Consider the following 12,598-nt stretch of genomic DNA (forward strand, 5'->3'; position numbering starts at 1 on the left):
GTTCTGTCCACATGGAAAGGTGACTGATTTATCAGTATTGAACCAATGTGAACAGGCAGATTTAAAAAGTAATTCTCCCTAAATAGTGTTATTTATTTAACTGACTCTTTTCTCCAAAGCAAGATTAGGCTTCTACTCTAAACCTCATAAAATTATTTACCCATTGATATGACTGGGTAATTTTTTACTGCATCAATTTAGGGTAAGTAATTTTCTTAATGGTACTACAGCAGAAGATTAAAACCCTGCCCCTTCAGTTCCAAGGCAATGGCTCCATCAAAAATACTATCTGCTGCCCCTAGTATAAGAGAAGATTACGGTTGAAAATTACTTTCAAAAGTTCGAGGGGATTTTCTCAAAATTTGCACTATCGTTAAATGTATACACACAGGTTATGAGAAATATGTCCAGTTGTCTCCAAATAAACAGAATTTGCACATCATGCTGATAAAGGCATCTCATAAAATTCACATTAGAAGGACTATAAATATTTCCATAAGCTCAGGTGGGCTCCCCCATTTTGCTCTATATCTTTGCCAAATCTTTATTTTTCACATACATACACCAGGGGTTTCTGAGCATGCAAGCTCCCAACTTGATTCTTAAACTAAATTGAGTGCGTCATCTCTTTATCCAAACCTGATTGTCTAAAAGAAATGCATCAGGGTCATGCCTAGGTACAAAAGAAATACTGCATATTGAAAAAGACAGTTATTTAATAATTTAAACATTAGCATCAGGGGTCACTTTCCCCAACACTGAAATGCTACAATAAATGAACATCAGGCTACATTTAGTCTAATTTCTAAGAATTCGTTGCTATATCAGCATTACTGGGGATTCTAATGTCACAGCTGGAAAATAATCCATAGCATTCTTTTTCACTTTGGGCTGTTAAGACAGAAGTTTTCACTCCAACCACCGCAGTGAGTAAAACCTGCACTACAAAGGAGGGTAAATTAGATTTTAAAAATAATTTGGATATTTGGCAGTCAATGAATATTAATCATTTTTCCTGCATTCCATTTCTAGCTAAAATATCTCTAACTTTGTGCTTTCACTGAATATTCCCAAATTACATAATGCATTTACAAGTCTTCTCAAGTTTATGTTAAAATCTGTCAGGCCTATGAAATCTGTCCAAATTGGAGAAAAGTGCATGAATCACTAAGCTTTTGAATGAGACAGGAGCCTGTATTGTGGTACTGAGCTTCTGGGCAATACAGCCTGACCGCAATGCAAAGCTTCTTTGAGAGTCCAAGGCTTCCTCTGTTTGACTTGTTATTAATGATCAGCTCAGTTACATCACACCACACATGCATTTAGCAGTGCAGGTCACTATATCCTCTTTGTTCAGCGGCAATAATTATTCTGTGAATTTTACCTATTACACAGCTAAATCAAGTCAGAGATATGGCAATCTGTCTATCTGTTTATTAGCGTAATAAACTGTACAACACCCATCAAGAAGATGGACCTCTGTCACCAGTAAACATACATTTGTGGTTTGGCAGATTCCACAGTGCTAGCTGCCATTAAAATCGCCTCTCCACCTGCTGGCTGTGGATAGTCCAAATACACTTTGGAAAGGGAGAAGTGCCCGGATAGTTTATATATTCATAGAGCTTATCAAATAGGCTGAGCTCCTTGTACACACAGTCAAAGGGGATGGAATACCATTGTATAGAGGTAGCAATGAGGTTGTGTCCCAAATGCTCAAAGCTTAACTACACACACACACACACACACATTTTCAGAACCGCTTGTCCCATACGGGGTCACGGGGAACCGGAGCCTACCCGGCAACACAGGGCGTAAGGCCAAAGGAGGAGGGGACACACCCAGGATGGGACGCCAGTCCATTGCAAGGCACCCCAAGCGGGACTCGAACCCCAGACCCACCAGAGAGCAGGACCGTGGTCCAACCCACTGCGCCACCGCGCCCCCCCAAAGCTTAACTAATGAAACAAAATAAAACTGATAAGATTTCAAAGATATAGTGGCATCAACAAGTAAGCAAATATCATGTTACCATGTACTGAATTCTGTGTGATTGTAGTTGCCATGGATATACTTTTTCCATCTACCGTTGTTCTTTGTTCTTAAAGCATGTGAACTTGCCCATTCAAGGAAGAAATTTGGAATGTGTTGCCCAAGGTTTTCTAAAGGCATCCACTCACCAACCAGTTTCCTGGCAAGCCTGAGACACTGACTAAGTCTTTCACAACATCACAAAAAACAAGAAACAACTTTGAAATAAATGACTAGTGACACGGAGCAGATTACCATTACATTCAAAGATCATATTTTTCTAAAGTAAAATTAGATTCTCAAGATTTTTAAAAGTCAGATAAGGGAAATTACAAAGGTATACAATCTTGTTAAGTATACCGAGGTATGTATATGAAGAAGAAAAAAAAAACTTGAAATTCACAAAAAATTCAAGGTACAAAGTAGCCCTAAAATATAATAAATCACCTTACTAAAAAGCAACAGATAATACATTAACCCATAAAATCCAAACACTATACAAACATTTTTTTGTACTTATGACAACAATTTTAATCACATAAACTATGCATTGTACATAACTAGACACTTGCGTTGGTTCAGAACAATGACAGAGTCTGAGATTTCAAGGCCTATCTCTAGAGCCTTCCACGTTTAAGACGGACACAAAGAAGCTCATGTCTCATACTGCTGCTGCACAAAAAACAACAATGAAACTTTTATTAACCTTGGTTTGGGACTTCAAAATCCAATAGTCCAGCAACAGCTTCTTTTTCCATTTTGCTCCTGGGCATCTGCATCTAACAGATCACCCCACCAGAGTATAAACACATTTCATTGTAATTTGCTTTCTTGCCGCCATTCCGGTCAGAGGCTGCAGGGAGACGGATGGGAAGCCGGCTCGCTACAGTGAGGCAATTGGATTAAGGCTAAGAAAAGGAGGGTATAAAGCTGAACCTGGATAAACCTCCTGGTGGTGCAGCAGATGCTGCAGCAACAGCAGGACCCACCCACAGCCTGTCCCCTGATAACAGGATGAGAAGCGGACCCTGCTGGAGAGCCCTGCAAACTCTCCTTCTCCATCCCAACAGATGATTACACATCCTAGAAAGGAGGAACGGTGGAAGCTCTTCCTCACCAGCAGGAATCTTAAATAAATGCATGTGCCTGATGTAAATGAGCCTTTGGCTCATTCCTTACCACCTTAATAACTTATCATTTTGAAGGCAGTGTGAACGCCCCCTTGCACTCCAGGATCCAGATTTGAATAACACCTGCTGCAGTATCTTTGATCAAGGAACCTGAACTGATACAGTAAAAACTGTCATCCTGCAGCATAAGTGGGTAAATCATCGGAAATAGCTGAACACTGTAAGTCACTTTCGAGACTGTCACCAAATAAAACAATAAAAATGCAAATAAAATTGTACAACCCTTTTGAGCATGTTCAGTTCAGTTTATTTTAATGGAGCAATCTTCTCACACAGTGACAGAGCGTTGAACAACAGCATAAGACAATGAAACAAAACAGTTGACAATATACAGTATTTATGCAGTTATTAAAGCTATAAGTATGCCTACGGGCCACGGAGGAAAGGAACAAAAAACACCCAACTGAAAGTCAAGGGAGAAAAAAAATCTTTGGGGATCCAAATACCAGTGGCTGCCCACTCCATCTGGGCATTCTAGATAATAAAAATACCTTTAAATCAATTTACAGCTAATAATAACACTGTAGCCGAGTGTTAACTTCATGTCCTTTACAAAGGTACGTCTCATCCATCATGGCAGGTGGTCGTCAGCTTTAGTCAGCATGGGGTTTGCAAGTCTACTCTTGTTGTCTGAATAGCCTGCTCCATAGCCATACTGAGGCATCTGTTCCTCAACCAGCCCCAGGTTGTTGTGTGTGGTCCTAACATCTGTCAGGATCTGTATCACTAGTGGTGTATTCCACAGTATAAATACACAGAAAAGCCAAACCAAAAAGCACAATTTTCCTAAAATAAAGCTCAATAATACTATGAGAAACAACAAAATATTTTAAAGTCCTCAAATAACAAAGCAAAAGTGTCAAAGTTCCAAGCCAACATTCACAACAACATTCACTGCAAAACCTGCAGACACATTAATCTAATCAATGCTGACTGGATGGCAGATGGATGTAAGCAGAGAATATACAAAAAGTTGGCATATGGAAGGCAAAAGTATTGCCTGACTGTATGGCAGAGAGCAGAACAAAGTGACCTGTGTTGACCTGTGAGTTTTCATTAAATCAGCAGACAAACCAAATCTTGGCAAATACACACTGCATTAGTGTGAACCATAGCTCGTGTCCTATCTTAGCCACAAAAAAAAAAAAAAAGAAATTAGCAAAACTATTCATAAAACTGTTTTATTAGTATTCATTTTGTACATTTCTTTTCTCTACAGACATCTGTCCCACTGCCAGTCTTGCAGCTTTGTGGAAAGGCGCAGACAACATGCATAAGCTGCTCATTATAATGATGGAAGAATGTGGTGGAGGACAGATGGCTGCCCTTTCAGGAATGCCAAGATATTAAAGAGATCTTCAGATGAGCATGAAGAAGGACTTAAGGCTGTGCCCTCCTCAGGACCTTGTGTGACTGGTACAGCCTTTGGCGCTGGGGCCACGGACCCCTGTTGTGAACTAGCTGGGCTTGAACAACCACCAAGAGAGCTCTGTTTTATGGTTCCTTGCAATAATAAAGGCTCCACTATCATATTCAAAGTAAAATACCAAGAAGAGAAGTACGAGCCTTTGCTTTGTTTCGGTGATTTTCTGCATGGCTGGTATAGGTCATATGGCCAAAATTAATACAAGCTGGGCTTAAAGAAAAGGAGCAGGACACTGACTATATATGACACAGAAATGTTTGCAGGAGACAATCAGAATCAGAGAAAACTCCTTTTGTGAGAACACAAGACTGAAACACTGACACAGCTATGGACGAGAAAGGCGATACTGGGAGTCAGTGTAACCACTTGCAGTTCTGGCAACAAACACTGAGCTGGATAAGAGTGCCTTCAAAAAGAGTTGAAAAATCCATGCCCCATTTTTCTGTGAAAACAATGACATTTTACTGTACACAAGCTATGACCAAATTGCTTAAAAGTGTGTGTGTGTGTATATATATATATATATATATATATATATATTTTTTTTTTTAAATAAAACCATTGTTTACAAAGCAGTCCTCATGTTTTCCATATCATTACATCTTTTTCATCAGTTTTATTAGCCTTTACTGGATTCAAGAGATACATGTTGCACTCCAACTATATTACAAACAGGAACATTTTAAATGTGGAAAAGTGTTTTCAAACATACTCTGCTAACATGGCATAATCTGTATAAATGGCCTCTTCACACACAAAATGGTGCAAACATTGTTCTGGCTGTGATTTCCTGAAAGGCCAAAAAACTATTATGGGGGTCTTAGCTTAGCTTAGCTTTAATGACAGCTGATTCTGACACCTTTCCCCTTATATGGCACCAGTGGGTGTCTCAAAGTTCAAAGCTAATCTGACCCTAAAATATGGGAGTATGTATGTGGAGTGGGGAATGTGACACCCCACACACTCAGAGAGCTCATCGCCACTCTGTAAGATCACAGTTTGCCCATCATGTGATTAATGAGAACATTATACCCCTCTATAAGTCAATGCATCAATCATTCCTATACAGCAGATGCTGATGATTGCTCAAGTTACTACAAGGCAACAGACTGCAACACATGCATAACACTTAGTCTTTTACAAAAGATTTGCAGACACACTCACATACATACTTTTATTATTTAGCAGACACTTTTCTCCAAAGCAACTTCCAAAAACTCTATGTAGTGTTCAGCATAGAGTTTATACAGTAGTGTATAAGCCTGCACACTTTATCCACCACTTACAATGGGTCACTCATCCATACATTAGTGGAACATGCTCTCTCTCTCACTCGCTCACTCACTCACACACTATGGTGAACCTGAACAGCATGTCTTTGGACTGTGGGAGGAGACCCACAAAGACACAGGAAGAACATGTAAACTCCATACAGACTGAGCGGGGATCAATCCAACGTCCTCTCGCACCACCCAGACGCTGTGAGACAGCAGCGCTACTCGCTGTGCCACCGTGCCAGTCCCATATGCATACACAAACTAATCAGAAAAGAACACACACATCTTCTGAACCGCTTGTCCCATACGGGGTCACGGGGAACCGGAGCCTACCCGGCAACATAGGGCGTAAGGCCGGAGGGGGAGGGGACACACCCAGGACGGGATGCCGGTCCGTTGCGAGGCACCCTAAGCGGGACTTGAACCCCAGACCCACCGGAGAGCAGGACCCAGTCCAACCCACTGCACCACCACAGAAAAGAACATTTTTATTAAATAAAACTCTTGGATTTGAAAACAGTATCTTGGTGGTAGCACCCCCAAGCAAGCTACTTACCTTGAAGTGATACAGTAAAACTGCCTGCTGTATAAACTGCTAAATAAACGTAAGTGGTTCAGTATACAAAGCATTTTATGTTGCTGTGGAAAAAGTGAGTATGTTGCTACAGTGTATTTATTTAATTTTGTTAGACTGACTTTATCTGTAGAGGGAAAGTCTACTCCCCCCCCCCCCCCCCCATGTAAAACCTAGGTCAAGGTTACTTGCCCTAACTGATACAGTAGGAACACCCTGCTGAGTAAATGGGATTGGCTACGAAGTTAATGAACTTTGCAAGAGCCCGGCTTTGAGAACACTGTCGGCCAAATAAGGATTAATAATACATCTTAAATTATCTCAAAATAATGTTCACTGAGAGACTGATACACAAACGGATAAACGGACAACTTTTATTCCTTTGCAATAACAGTCTGTGCGTTCTAAACACGGTATGAAAAAAGGTGTCAGAGCAGCGACACCTATCGGACGACAAGTGAATATACAGCAGGGAGACGGAGATTAGAGCCGTTCTTTAGATTTACCACAAACCACTGGACCTGGAACATTGTTGGTTTATTTATTAATTTGTTTGTTTTTCTTCACTTATGCCAACAAATTGTATCATTCTAGCGCCACCCTCAAATGTTTTTAAATTTTAAAATTACAGCCATTTATTATTACTGAATGCACTGTCTGACGTGCACGTCGGTCGTGCAGGCTGACCGCTGAGTGAGGCGCTCTGTCGAAAAGTTCAGCGTTTTCGGTCACAAACGCACAGAAAGTGCAAAAACGAGCTTAAGTTTCAGCTAAACATTAGCACGGGGGTCGAACTCTTTTTTTAAGTTTTTATTCTTCATCTAAAAAAAAAAAAAAAAAAAAAAAAACAAAAAAACTCCAACTAGTCCAGTCTGAATTGACGAGTAACACGCACGTCTCTGCGTTATTATTTACACTGGCAATTTACACTCACAAGCTGTTTTTAGAAGACAGAGTTCAGTAATGCAGTCTTTTTTGTTCACGACGTGTCACAACGCGTCCAGTTTTATTTTTATGATGTTCTTACCTGCCGCAGTCCTCCGTGTTACAACACGAAGAGAAAGATATCCTTCAAGTTCAGCAGCCTTCAGGGAAACAGTCCTGAAGTACAGTCCAGAGTGGCTCCCAAAAGTCTCTTTTGGTACTTTGTAGCAGGACGGAGACCGCCGAGCATCCCGTTGTTGTCTCTGTCGACCGCGCGCGCGCGCACCCGCTGACTGAGGGAGACTGAGCGCGTCCCTTCGCCTCCCTCTCGGGTGCGCGAGCCTGTAGCCCCGCCTCCCTTCGTGAAAGGGTTTGGGCGCCGCCGCCTGTCGCGCGCGCACGCGCGCGCTCTCTCTCTCTCTCTCTCTCTCTCTCTCTCTCTCTCTCTCTCTCTCTCTCTCTTAAAGGTGCGCAGTTTCTCTCCGGTGTTCCGTCGCTACGCTTTTCGTGTCGTGAGTGAATGAGTAAAACGCCACTGCGCCACCGCACCCCCTATGATGAAAATATATATATCTGTTTGAGGGGGGGGAGGTGGCGCAGTGGGTTGGACCAGCCAGGTCCTGCTCCCTGGTGGGTTAGGGGTGTGAGTCGCTTGGGCCCCAAGTTGGGGTGCCTTGCGATGGACTGGCGTCCCGTCCTGGGTGTGTCCCCTTCAGCCTTATGCCCTGTGTGTTGCTGGGTTAGGCTCCCGTGACCCCGTATGGGATAGCGGTTTCATATGGGAGGGGTGGGTGTTTCTAATTACAAATACCTATAAATGATATACTTGAATTTTTTTCATTAAGGTCATTAATACTATCATTAAGATAACCTAAATTTTACACAAGAGTGAGATGCAAGTAGGCAGTAGTTTGTCTCAGCTAGTAGTACTATCATTTTATAATCTAATTTCAGGAGATGGGGTTTCCAGTTAAAATCCCACCTCCTGTGAGCTGATATAGCTTTATAAAAGCAGTGATAATGTATTATGCTAGTCTGTAGTCAACTGTCTTGTTTGTTTCTTTGTCTGATATGTTTGTTTCTTTGCCTTATGCCTGTGTTCAAACGCTCTGTGTCACTGCATGAGAAGAGCGCTATATAAAAATAAATTGAATTGAATTGAATTGAGTATAGTAAGAATACTCTCCTGTAAATAGGTACATCACATGTACGCCACCTTGGACAAAAGTGTCCACTAACTGGAGGATAGTGGAGAAGGGTATCTGCTAAATAAAGGTTAATTAACCATTTATTCAGCAGGGAATTTTTACTGGATACTACAGGTGGAGGTGGGATTCAAACCCACGATCTCTGGTTCTGAAAACAGAGCAGCTTTACATGTACATTTATTTATTTAGAAGACATTTTCCTCCAAAGCAATGTACATCTCACAGAAAAATACAAGTTTATTATATCAACAGAAACAAACTTAGATGCAGATGCGTGATTCTACGACAACAGTTAATTTGTTACATTCCATCATATGAACCAATGTATATTACACAAGTAGCTGCATAAAGGTTTATTCAGTATTCAACAGTTATAATCACAAAATTATCGAACATAAACATTTACATGTTTAACATGCACTTAAGAGTCATTGGAGAAGTGAGTCTGAAAGAGGTGAGTTTTAAGACCCTTCTTAAATTTAGGGAGTCATTCAGCAGTTCTGAGTGAGAGGGAGAAGGGCTTTAACCACTACATTACCAGCCGCCCCTGCAGACAGCTGGCAGTTACAGTTTGAATTTTACATGTATTCATATGTATTACATAACAACCCTATGTTCAGAAGTAAGATAAAATAGCTGTGATTTGAGAAAGCCTGCAAAATCATGGTTATGAAGTGAGAGGATTCAAGTCACAACTGTGGTGCAGGTCATCGCTCTCTCAGCAGAAGTCACAACGGTGGCGGCAGCCCAGAGAAGCTGACAGTATGTTGGACATGTCCAGTGTCCACTCCTTTTCTTTCTTCCTGTCCTGATGATGTATAAAGGACCAAATCAAAAATGAAGGCAGGCAGCGTCCAGATGAATCTTGTCGACTGCTGAACCCAGCAACAGAGGTGGCCCTGCTGCTATATCCTTGGCAAAGGTACTAAACGTGAATGGCTTAAAGAAAATTATCACTTTTAGAAATCGGAAGGAAATAAAAAGTGAAGAAATGTGAAGAAAGGCTCATTTGTTCGTTCATTCGTTCATTCATTCATTCATTCATTCATTCACTCTAAGAGCAGAGCTGCTCTGGCTGTGGCTCTTCTGTCGGGTGTGTCTGTCCCTCTGGGTGCAGGACATTCAAGGCCCAAACACTGACTCATTCATCCCCCCAGTGCCTGGGCTCCTTGTGCTGAATATCAACACGCTTGATAAAGAGAGCCCTAAGAGGCTGGACATGAGGTCTCGCACGTCGCTACGGGTGACATCCTATGCAACGGTCCCCACTGCCCGCATTTTCAATATATCTCAGTGTATCTTGCATCTTTCATAAATGCAGGTTTGATCGTAACTCTATCTCACAGAATTTACAATAACACTTTAGCATTGTTATCATTTGCTATACAGTCTTCCCCCACCTTGCAAAGGTAATGTGTCCAGAAAAAAAAACCTTTGTAAGGTGAATTCTTATAATTATATTTAGCTCACATTTTTTTCCATTTGTTTTAGAGGTATACATCTTTACATGTCCCAAAGCCTCAGACCCAACACCTACAGTATTTATGCTGAGATCTGACCAAATACCATTAATATGGACACAGTTACTTTAGCAATTACATTAATTACCATCACACAAGATTATAGTGCAATTCCCCTTCGTTAATTACTCAATGGAGGATGTGCTGGCGCAGTGGGTTGGACCAGGTCCTGTTCTCTGGTGGGTGTGGGGTTTGAGTCCTCCTGGGGGTGTGTCTTGTGATGACCTGGCATCCCATCCTGGGTGTGTTCTCTCCCCCTCCAGTCTTATGCCCTGTGTTGCTGGGTTGGACTCTGGCTCTCTGCAACCCTGTATGGGACAAGCGGTTTCAGATAGTGTGTGTGTGTGTGTGTGTGTGTGTGTGTAATTACTCAATAATACCATCTGACTGCATTCAGTCTGCTCTTTTGTGGCTGTCGTGTACCGTACGCTTAACAAAAGCTCACTAAAAAAACATGCATACACATGATATTCTGTGTTTATGTGTTAATTCAACAAAAAACAGTAAAGACAGAAGAAATCCATGAAAACAGTACAAATTAATTCACACTCACTGACCCACCTGAGGGTGTGTGGTGGCGCAGCAGGCTTGGATGGGTACCGTTATGTGTCGGGTCTAGGGTTCGAGCCCCGCTTGGGGTGCCTTGTGGTGGAGTGGCGTCCTATCCTGGCTGTGTCTTCTCCTCCTTGCACGCTGTGTTGCTGGGTTAGGCTCCAGACTGCTATGACCCCACTTAGGACAAGCAGTTTCAGACTGTGTGTGTGTGAACCCCCTGACATGGTGTCTCACAACACAGGGGCTGTGTAGCTGGACGTGGGTTTGACCCCAAGTCAGTCTGTGTGGAGTTTACATGGGTTCTCTAGTAAAAATATGTTTCAGGTAAAGTAGTGATTGTAAAAAAAGAAGTAGTGTGTGTTACACTGTACTGCTATAAAGATGCGTGAATGACTGTAGGGGGTCCAGTGCAGTGTATCTAACAGTGTAATTTACCTTGGATAAAGGTGTCACACAGACACTAGTTAATACTCATTGTAAGCTGCTTTGGAGAAAGGTCTCTAATAAACAGATACAGGTGCAAATGTTGTGTGAACTTCGAATTCTCAGTCCTTGAAAACTCAGATAAATTCCTCATAAGCTGAAAAAGGGCTATTAAATACAACCCAATATAAACCTTCATTCTCGTAACTCAAATGAAGGTATCTGGGGTATGACCGTACTTACACCGTATCTGTGAATTTCAGGTAAGATTATAAAGTGACACTGGACTGAATTGGCTTCAGCAATAAGTTTTTTTTTTTTTTTTCCACATCGCTGGGCTGTTAGATCGAGACAATGGTTGGATGATACCTGGTTGTATGATATGCCTGAAGAAATGTTTGCGTGGTATATTTGTGTTAACACATCAATCAATGCGTCAAATGTCTGTTTTTAGAACATCAATCAGTGATAACGCATCTGTTTGTTAAAATATCAATGAGAACAGTGCACATCTGTTTTCCTCCTTTCACGGCCCTGTCCCTGATACGCGTAGCAGAAATAATAACTCAGTGTTTCAACTTCGTATTAAGAATATGATCGCCATATCGAGGCTCGTCTATCTCTGTGATCTGTGTTTCCGCAATGATGGTACTGTGCTCGTTATCATCGGCCGTTTTCATTGCGTAACTCTTGAAATGTGATCATGGCACTTCCTGTGATGAAGTACAAGGGTACGTTTACATTAGGGCCCTACCAGTGTTCGTCTCACACACACACACACACACACACACACACACACACACACACACACACGCTGTCTGAAACCGCTTGTTCCGAGCGGGGTCGAGGGAAACTGGACGTAAGGCTGGAGGGGGAGGGGACGCACCCAGGACAGGAAGCCAGTCTGTCACAAGGCACCCGAAAAGGGCCTCGAACCCCAGACCCACCGGAGAGCAGGACCCAGCCAAACCCACTGCACCACCACACCCCTCTCACCAGTGTTCCTGCACAGCTCAATTAATATTGGTTGTCTCTGTACAACACACACACACACACACACAGACTTGTCCCATTGGGGCTGCGGGGAGCCAGAGCCCAACCCGGCAACACAGGGCATAAGGCTGGAGGGGGGAGGGGACGCACCCAGGACAGGACGCCAGTCTTCGAACCCCAGACCCACCGGTGAGCAGGACCTGGTCCAACCCACTGCACCACCGTGCCACCGCACCTCCCCCTCCCCCCACTCTACAATAGCATTAATAAAATAGCATTAATAAAAATGTGAATGTAAATGGTGTGCATAAAACGTTCCTGAAAGAATCAAAGTGCTCCATCCAGCTCATAGTAAAACAGGGTGCGCTGCTTCCCTTCCCACAGCTGCACACCATGCTGACAGACATGCTCTGCACACATTTTCATTTCCATTAGTCATGGAGCTCTGGCGTGTTATTTGCCTGGCGTTATTGGGGC

General features: G+C 42.4%; 1 protein-coding gene across 5 annotated transcripts in view; it reads right to left on the bottom strand.

Moving 5' to 3' along the window:
- Positions 1 to 7,761, bottom strand: part of plxnb1a (plexin b1a) — a 70,657-nt gene extending 62,896 nt beyond the window's left edge. For all 5 annotated transcript variants that reach the window (XM_018760513.2, XM_018760514.2, XM_018760515.2 and 2 more), the window contains exon 1: positions 7,526 to 7,761. The gene's annotated coding sequence lies outside the window, so the exon portion shown is untranslated. The remainder of the gene's footprint in view (positions 1 to 7,525) is intronic.
- Positions 7,762 to 12,598: the final 4,837 nt, after the last annotated feature.

This window comes from Scleropages formosus, chromosome 19 (genome assembly GCF_900964775.1).
Source record: "Scleropages formosus chromosome 19, fSclFor1.1, whole genome shotgun sequence".
NCBI classification, from domain to species: domain Eukaryota; kingdom Metazoa; phylum Chordata; class Actinopteri; order Osteoglossiformes; family Osteoglossidae; genus Scleropages; species Scleropages formosus.